Here is an 8,505-nt window from a genome sequence, read left to right as displayed (position 1 = left end):
ATACGAAAAGGAACTCCTTGCAGTTCTACATGCCTTAGATTCATGGAAGCACTATTTATTGGGGACTCCTTTCATTCTGCGAATGGATCACCAAAGTCTTAAGTACTTCATGACACAGACCAAGCTCTCCGACAAACAAATGTGGTGGGCAAATTTCCTTTCTCAATTTGATTTTCATATTGCTCACATTGCTGGCAAGCATAATCAAGTAGCTGATGCACTCTCAAGACGGACGAGAGTGAATGCGGTTTCCATAGCAACTCACAATGATCTATCTTCAATGATAGATGAGTATGCTATTGATACCCATTTTAGAGATGTGATTTCAGCCCTTGCATTAGGGAAGAAAGAAGAACCATTTACTTTACAAGATGGTTATCTTCTCTATGGCAATAGACTATGCGTTACTAACTCACTACGTGAGAAAGTAATGTATGAATCTCATGCTCCACCTTATGTGGGGCATAGAGGGATTCAGTCTACCTTAAAGGGAATTGAAACATATTTCTATTGGCCTACCATGAAAGTGAGCATACAAGAGTATGTTTCCAAATGTGTGGTATGCCAAAAGACAAAATTTGATAGAGGGAAGCAACTTGGATTGCTTCAACCCTTGCCAATCCCTAATTCACCATGGGAGAGCATATCCATGGATTTTATCTTTGGATTGCCTAAGTTTATCCATGGGAATACAGGAATATGGACGATAGTAGGTAGGTTTAGTAAACAAGCTCATTTTATACCTGTCAAAAAGACTATCAAAGCCCATCAAATGGCAACCCTCTTCATTTCACATATTTTCAAGTACCATGGCTTGCCCATGTCCATAGTGTCGGATAGAGATCCTAGGATGACCAGTAATTTCTGGAAGAGTCTCTTTGAGAATTTAGGAACAAGGCTAAACTTCTCTTCGGCCTATCATCCACAAACTGATGGCCAAAGTAAAATAGCTAACCTAACCATTGTCGATCTACTAAAAGCCTATGTAACGGAAGTAGATCAAAGATCCCAATGGGAGAAGTACTTACCCTTAGTGGAGTATGCTTACAATAACACTGTACATACTTCCACAGGAAAATCACATTTCGAGGTAATTGAGGGAAGATCAAAAAGTCCCTTGCTACTTAAGGTACATGGGAAGATCTTCGCTGCAGATGAGTATAGCCGAGACCTACAAGAATCTTTCCAAAAGATTAAGGATGCTATCTCTATCTCACAGCAAAGGCAAAAGGCTGCTGCTAACAAGCACAGAAGAGCCCAAGCCTTTAAAGAAAACGATTGGGTCTTGTTAAAGTTTCCCAAAGCTCGATTAAGGCACACAACGGGCAAGAATCCTACGGGTCACCAAAAGTACTATGCTAAACTAGCAAAAAGGTACTATGGTCCCTTTCAGATTCTTAGGCCAATCAATGAGATGGCCTATCAACTCAAGTTGCCCAATCATTGTCTCATACACAATGATTTTCATGTGAGCCTATTAAAGCCTTACAAAGGAGAGCCACCTCAAGAACCAACTATTGAAGACCCACCGGAGATCGAGGACCAAGAAGAGGTGCTACAGCCCGAGTCCATTCTCCGACATGAAGACAAGGTACTAAGAGGCGGTAAGACTATCCAACGATATCTTATTAAGTTTAAGAATTATCCTTTTGAAGATGCTAGATGGATGCAAGGCATACAATTAAAGGATAACCTAAACCTTGTCAATGCTTACAATGCTTCCCAAGAGTAAGCAAATGTACAAAATGTTAAAAATGAACAAATTTTTTTGTCTTATAAGACTCTCTTTCGCTTTATTTGTGCACAAAAATGAAGTAGTATGCATGCTTAGATCAAGTTTGCGGAGACGACGTCTCCCAAACACCAAGTAGAGCTTGTCACTCTACTATGGAAGAGTGATAGGACTAATGTACAGACATGCTTGCGGCAGCCTCAGGCTCTCAAGCGCCAAATGGACTAGTCATCCATTGTCGAATGATGTCGTAGGGAAACATAGGGATCCTCTACCCACTAAGAAAAGGACTCATAAACATGCTTTATCTTCTCTACACCATAGTCGAGGACGACTATGATTTCAAGAGAGAGGTAATGTCATAATAATCAATATCTAATTCTCCTAAATGATTTTCTCATATTAAACTGATCATTTAATTAATGTGGGGAAGGCCACGGGAGAAAAAGCTAGAATATTGGTTAAGCTAGCAGACCGGCCACAGTAGGGATCCAAAGGAGGGAAAATAGGGATCCAAAGGGGGGGGCATCTGCAAAAGAGCCATGTGCAACAATGGGCTAAAAAGACCCTAAGGTTCAGCCCATTAAGACTTCCAAAATGCTAAGGTTCCAAAATTCAAAGTTTGTGTCCAAAGGTCAACCCTAGGGAAAATTGGATGCTTTGTGTGTGCCCTAAAAGTCTTTGCACATCCCTACATGGGAGGGGGGGAGCCCTAAAGGTAGGGGATGAGAGAGAAAGACACACACACACACACACACACACAGGCTCCCTTTACACAAAGGGAATGAGGGACACATGTCAGCTCCCTAGGCCAGATGCCCACAAGGTGTGCCCAATTTCTATTGGATGACCCTTGAAGTGGACCAATGAAAATTAAGCTAGAGTAAATCTAGTTTAATTAATTTAAAAACATTTAATAAAAGAAACCAATGAGAATTAAGTCTCCTAGAAGACTATTGGGCAGTCTCCCAAGGGGTCCAATGAGCATTCAGGATCCCCATGGCTTGTCTGATTCCTATTGGCTAGGAGGAATAGGGGTCCAATGAGAGTTTAGTTTAATTATTTAATTACCTAAAGCTCTCACAAAACGTGAAAGGGGGACACATGTTAGAAGGCTATCACTTATGCTGCTTAATTGTAATTGGTTTGACTTGGGGAGGGCCAATGAGGCTTCAAGAAGAGCATTTAGCAAGAGGGCTCGCCCAAGAGAGAGAGGGGGGCTGATTTTTGAAAATCATTATCACACACACACTCACACAAGCTCATGTGTGAAGAAAGAGAAGACCATATCTTCCCAAGCTTTAATGGAGAACTCATCACCTACTCCAAGCTTGTGAGATAGAAGCCTACACCAACACTCTCTTGGCATGTGGATGCAAATCCAACCAAGAGCCAAGCTTCAATGCATGCTCATCTCCTCTACCAAGCTAATTACTAAGCTAAGCTATGCTACATATGAGTGATTATGTGAGGAGATGTACATCTTTCTCGTAAGATACTCCTTCTTCCTCTCAATCTACTCTCATACCCTGCTAGCTCTCACCATCTTCGAAGGTGTGCGCGGTCTTGGGTCTGAGAACAGGGATAATTCAAGTTGTGTTTGTTAAGTGTTTTTCTTAGTGCATGAAGTTTCCATCTTCATTGCACTAGCTAGTCTTGAAGGAACACAAAGAATTGTATTGTACAATGTCTCTCTTGATGGGAGAAACCATAATACAAAGCCTTTTGGAGGGGGGACCGGCTCCATGAAAATCCAGTCCTCAACTATTGTCAATAGCTTAATTGCTCTCTCTTTTGAAAGTATTGTCGATGCTATCTAACTAGGTGTTATGCTTTTTGTTGCTCTCTCTCCACCCAAGCACTCTTGTAATTCTCATTAGGAATCTATTCTAATGAAATGCCCACTATGTTCATGCTAATTTCCGCTACACATAAGTTATTAGTCCATTAAAATGTTACACTTTCTTTGGGCAGAGAGGGCTATTTTCTTTTGCTGCAGTACAGGCAACATCAGTTCCTAGCCCTCTCTGCCCCAAAAACAATTGCAGGTTTGGTCGTCAATACAGAGTACGGTACAGACATTGATATAACCTTTGGAGGAGGCGTCAGAATATCCTTTACACTTACCGGCAATGATTTCATTGCGTAAATTATGATGCTCATTTTATAGTTTATTCCGACACACAGTATACTGGTACTTATACCGACGTCACGATACCAGCATATCTTCCAAGGCCTATTTCAACGCTTTTTAGTTTTAAAACTAACTAAATTTCATCGGTATCTGCACCGATTTTTGCACGCCTGTAGTGTCAACTTTCTAGATTCATACTCTCCCCTCTTAACACAAGACACATCCATTTGTTCCCCATTTGCATCGCATGTTACCACAAAAGGTTTCCCAAGTTCTGGAATTTTTAAAATATATTTTTCAACCACCCTTGCTTTAAATGTTTTGAATGCAGTTTGACATGATTCAGACCATATGAAACCCTTGTTTTTCTTTGTTAACTCAGCTAAAGGGATTGTAATCTTAGAAAAATCTTTAATATCAGCCCATTCATATTGTGCTAACCTCATAAAACTCCTCACATCCCTCATAGCTTTGGGTGTTGGCCATTCCACAATTGCCTTGACTTTATCAGGATCAATATGAATGCCCTCTTCCGAAATTACCCTTCCTAGTTATACAATTTTATCTTTGGCAAAGAAACACTTACTCAACTTGGCATACAATTGATGTTCACGCAGTATTTCAAGGGTTTTCCTTAGATGCAATTCAAGATCCTTTTCATTCTTAGAATAAGCAAACATCTCATCTAAAAGTACCAAAATAAATTCATTAAGAAATGGATGAAAGATATTGTTCATCAAACAAATGAATATCGCGGGTGCATTAGTTAAACCAAAAGCCAAAACTGTAAACTCAAAGTGGGCATATCGTGTGCAAAAAGCAGTTATAAAAATATTTCCTTCCTTAATTCTAATCTGGTGGTATCTAGATCAATGGTGGAGGTTTGAAAATTCTTGCACATCGCTAAGTTGACTCAACAACTCATCAATGTGCGGAAGGAGATATTTATTTTTAATGGTTCATTTATTAAGACCCATATAGCCAATTCACAGTCTATAAGTTTCATCTTTCTTCCTCTGGAAAAGAACAGGGCTACCCTAAGTGAACTAAAGAACACAAACTTGTTAGCTAATAGGTAACATCTATACTTTTTACAGCATACATCATTCCTAATCCTTCCCTTTTGGTGGTTATATAGTTTTTCTCTGCTATATTTAATTGTCGACTAGCATAAGAAATAGGAAAATCAATTTTTTGTCTCTTGGTTGAGCTAGTATGCACCCAATGGAAAACTTGGAAGCATCAACATGTATGTGGAATATCTTATTCCAATCTAATGCTTTCAATATTGGAGATGAGTTGAGGGCTTGCTTAAGCTTCATGAAGGGTTCTTCACACTCATCAGTCCATTCAAAGAGTGTAATCAAGTTGTACATGGGTTTTGCAATTATAGCGTACATGTAAATGAATCGTTTGTAATATTCTTTGCTTATGGTCTTCTTGCATTATGAGAAACATAACACATCATGGGAATCATCAACATGATCATGGATGATTTTTTTTGTGGGCTACACCCTCAAATCGAGAGAGAGGTACTATCATAAGAGGAGCTCACTCCAATGCATTCAAACTTAAAGATGTTTAGCGGCTTTTGACAAAAGTACAAAACCAATCTTTTCCAAGGATCTTGAGAAAATTTTCTCACAAAATCTAGAATGGAAAGGTATGAAATGTCTTATTGTGGATGATGGACATTACAGGAATATGGAGTGAACCATGATACGGCCATGATATGTCCACTTAAATTTGACCTAGATGACAAATGACAATATCCCTACTACCTTACCAGAACTATTTCTGTGGTTGAAGAAGTTGAATGTGGCCGAGGTGTAAATGTAAAAAGGACCATGTTTTGAGATAACAAGGACCAAATATCTCAGCGTGAAATCAATCATTGGTTATGGAGTTAGAGAACCGAGATTGTGGGGAACTAGTGTAAGGGTGTTCTATTTCATAATTACAAATTCGAGGTGGTTGATAAAACCATTTAGATTTTGTAACATATCTATGACTAAACAAATAATCAATGAAAAAATTCTTATTATTTTTGCCAGCTTGAGTTGGAAAATGGTGAATAGTTGAGCGGCTCTAATTTCCATGAAAATATCATTTTACAACCTCTATTCTTGCTATGCTTACAAGAGTGTAATGTTTAAGGTGTACTACAAATATCACTTTATAATCTGTATTCTTACTATGCTTGGAAGAGTGTTATTTCCATGCAAATATCACTTTATAATATGTACTCCTGCTATGCTTGCAGGAGTGTAATGCTTGAAGTGTTTTTATTCATTTTGTTTGGTTGATGAATAGCAATGTGCTCTATGTTGTATTAAAGTGGGATTACATTTTGTATTGCACAACGGTAGAATAGCCAATGACGAGTGCATTTGTTTCTCCTAGGAAGTAGGCAGTGAAGCCTGAATACGTCCATTATAGAATTATGTTCTTTAACTTTTCTCATTTACTAGAGAAGATTAATGAACTCTATCCTATGAACAACCTAGCTCATAAAAGAGAAAAACCCAAACCCGGGTCAAATCTGGATAGTGTGTATTTTATGATGGGAAAACCCATAAGGTGAACCCATGACAGGTGGCATGTGTTTTCCTTTTCATGAGACAATGAAGCCTCAAAAAACACACGTCAATAAGGAGATTACAATGGCTGGTAACTAGCTGGTACCTACCTCTAATATTGAAGGATGGCTACCAAGTCAGAGGATTTTTTAAATTATATGTCATTATTTCTAGCAGAGACTCAATGGAACCTAAACCCTAAACCCAAGACATGTGGCATGTATATATGAGACAAGTAGCTACTTGGTTTTGGTAGGTAGAAGCTAGCTACATTGTAGCAAGATCTGATACTTTTGTGCGCTTGTTTGAGACAATATTTCATGATGGCAGTATCCCCAAGTGAGCCCTACCTATGTACCCATAATAGGTGGCATGTGTTTTTCATAGACATGAGATAGTGTAGCCTTTCAGAACACTTGTAGATTCCTAAATAAATGGGTTTTGGCTATATCTAGCTCTGAAATCATGGGTAGGACCATCCAATCTTTTTGTTATAAAATGTATTTCAGAATGATAAGATAGTTGCTTACTCCCTCCAAGTTCCTTCAACCATAATCTAGCTTATTTAGGATCTACCTTAGCAAAGCTTTATGAGCAACTAGTTTGCATAGATTGCAATGGGACCTGTACCTTTTGATATGCTCTCTACTGTTTAGCCAACAATTCTTGTTGCTCAAACTTGGACCAAGTTGCGGTACACAAAATAGATTCTACCATTAAAAAGGACTTTATGGGACATTTTTCATAGTTTTCGCTAAAGTAGAAGGACATCATGAAAAAATTGCATTGCAAACTTGTATTTGATTTAAAAACACAAGAAATAGAGCTCATGAGATAAATTGGGGGTTCTATATCAATAACCTAATGACGGGGATGCTATTGTAAATAGATTCATATACATAAGGGGACACGTTAAGAAAATTATGTCCAATTTTGTCCATGGAAAACTTGATACCTCTCCCAAGGTGTGAAAGCATGTACAATTTTGTCTTTGTCTACAACAACTTACATTTAGGGGGATTTCCCTTACACTGTAGATACCAAACTCCCTTTACCCACATAAGACCCTTTTGGGTAATCTTTTCCTTTAACATGACCCCCAAAAAAATAGAAACCGCATTGAAAAAGAGTTAATTGCCTAGTAGAGCTCCACCCTTGGATGTGGTAAAGGCCCACACGTAAGTTGGGTCAAAATATTGAACGAGTTGGGTAATTCAATCCATCTAGACTTGAATTGGAATTAAATGACAATAAGAATCCACCCGACTCACTAGTGTATGTTAGGTTGTCGGATCTCTCAACCAAGGTTGTTGAAACTTTTCTCAAAGTAGACACACATAAATTAGGAACAAATCCAATTGGTTCAATGCGATGGTTAGAGTTGGGTAATGAGGTAATGGGTATTGCGCATGCCATACCATCATTATAGATGATTCCTTGATGATAGAATCCTACAACCCCCTCCAAAATCTATATTGGTGACACAAGTAGATATAGTTGATAATAGCACTAATCTTGGAGAAGCTTTTGCACAAGCAATAGATGCGCAAAAACAGAGAATGAAACTAGGTATAAAAACATCTGAAGCATAACGTTTTCTTGTATAGAAAGATGCAACAAAGCAAATAATGAAACTAAGTATAGAAATATGTGAAGCATAATGTTTTCATTATCCAGCTATACCTTACGTTGATTGATCAATGATACTATTGGAGGAGTGAATGGAGAGTATTACAAGAGTCTTGATGTACTTCCGGATTTAGAGGTCTCACCAGTATGTTGATGCCTATGCCACTGATGTTTTCCTTGCCAAAGGTCTTGATATTAAAAATGAATGGGAGTCTGATGAGAAGGTACACTACATCAAAGTATCCTCCATATGATACAAACAACATATGGTGAAGGGTGTACGGTCATGGTGGAGCTTAGGGTATCATCTTGGTTAGGCTAGAAGCACGTGCATTTGTTCAAGAATGTGTTGACCTGTTTAATATTTGCTTATGGTCTTCCTACATTATGAGGAACATAATGCATCATGGGAAACATCAACATGACCATGA

This window comes from Adiantum capillus-veneris, chromosome 12, assembly GCF_014529385.1.
Source record: "Adiantum capillus-veneris isolate H3 chromosome 12, ASM1452938v2, whole genome shotgun sequence".
In the NCBI taxonomy this organism is placed as follows: domain Eukaryota; kingdom Viridiplantae; phylum Streptophyta; class Polypodiopsida; order Polypodiales; family Pteridaceae; genus Adiantum; species Adiantum capillus-veneris.
Note: the sequence above shows the minus strand (reverse complement) of the source record.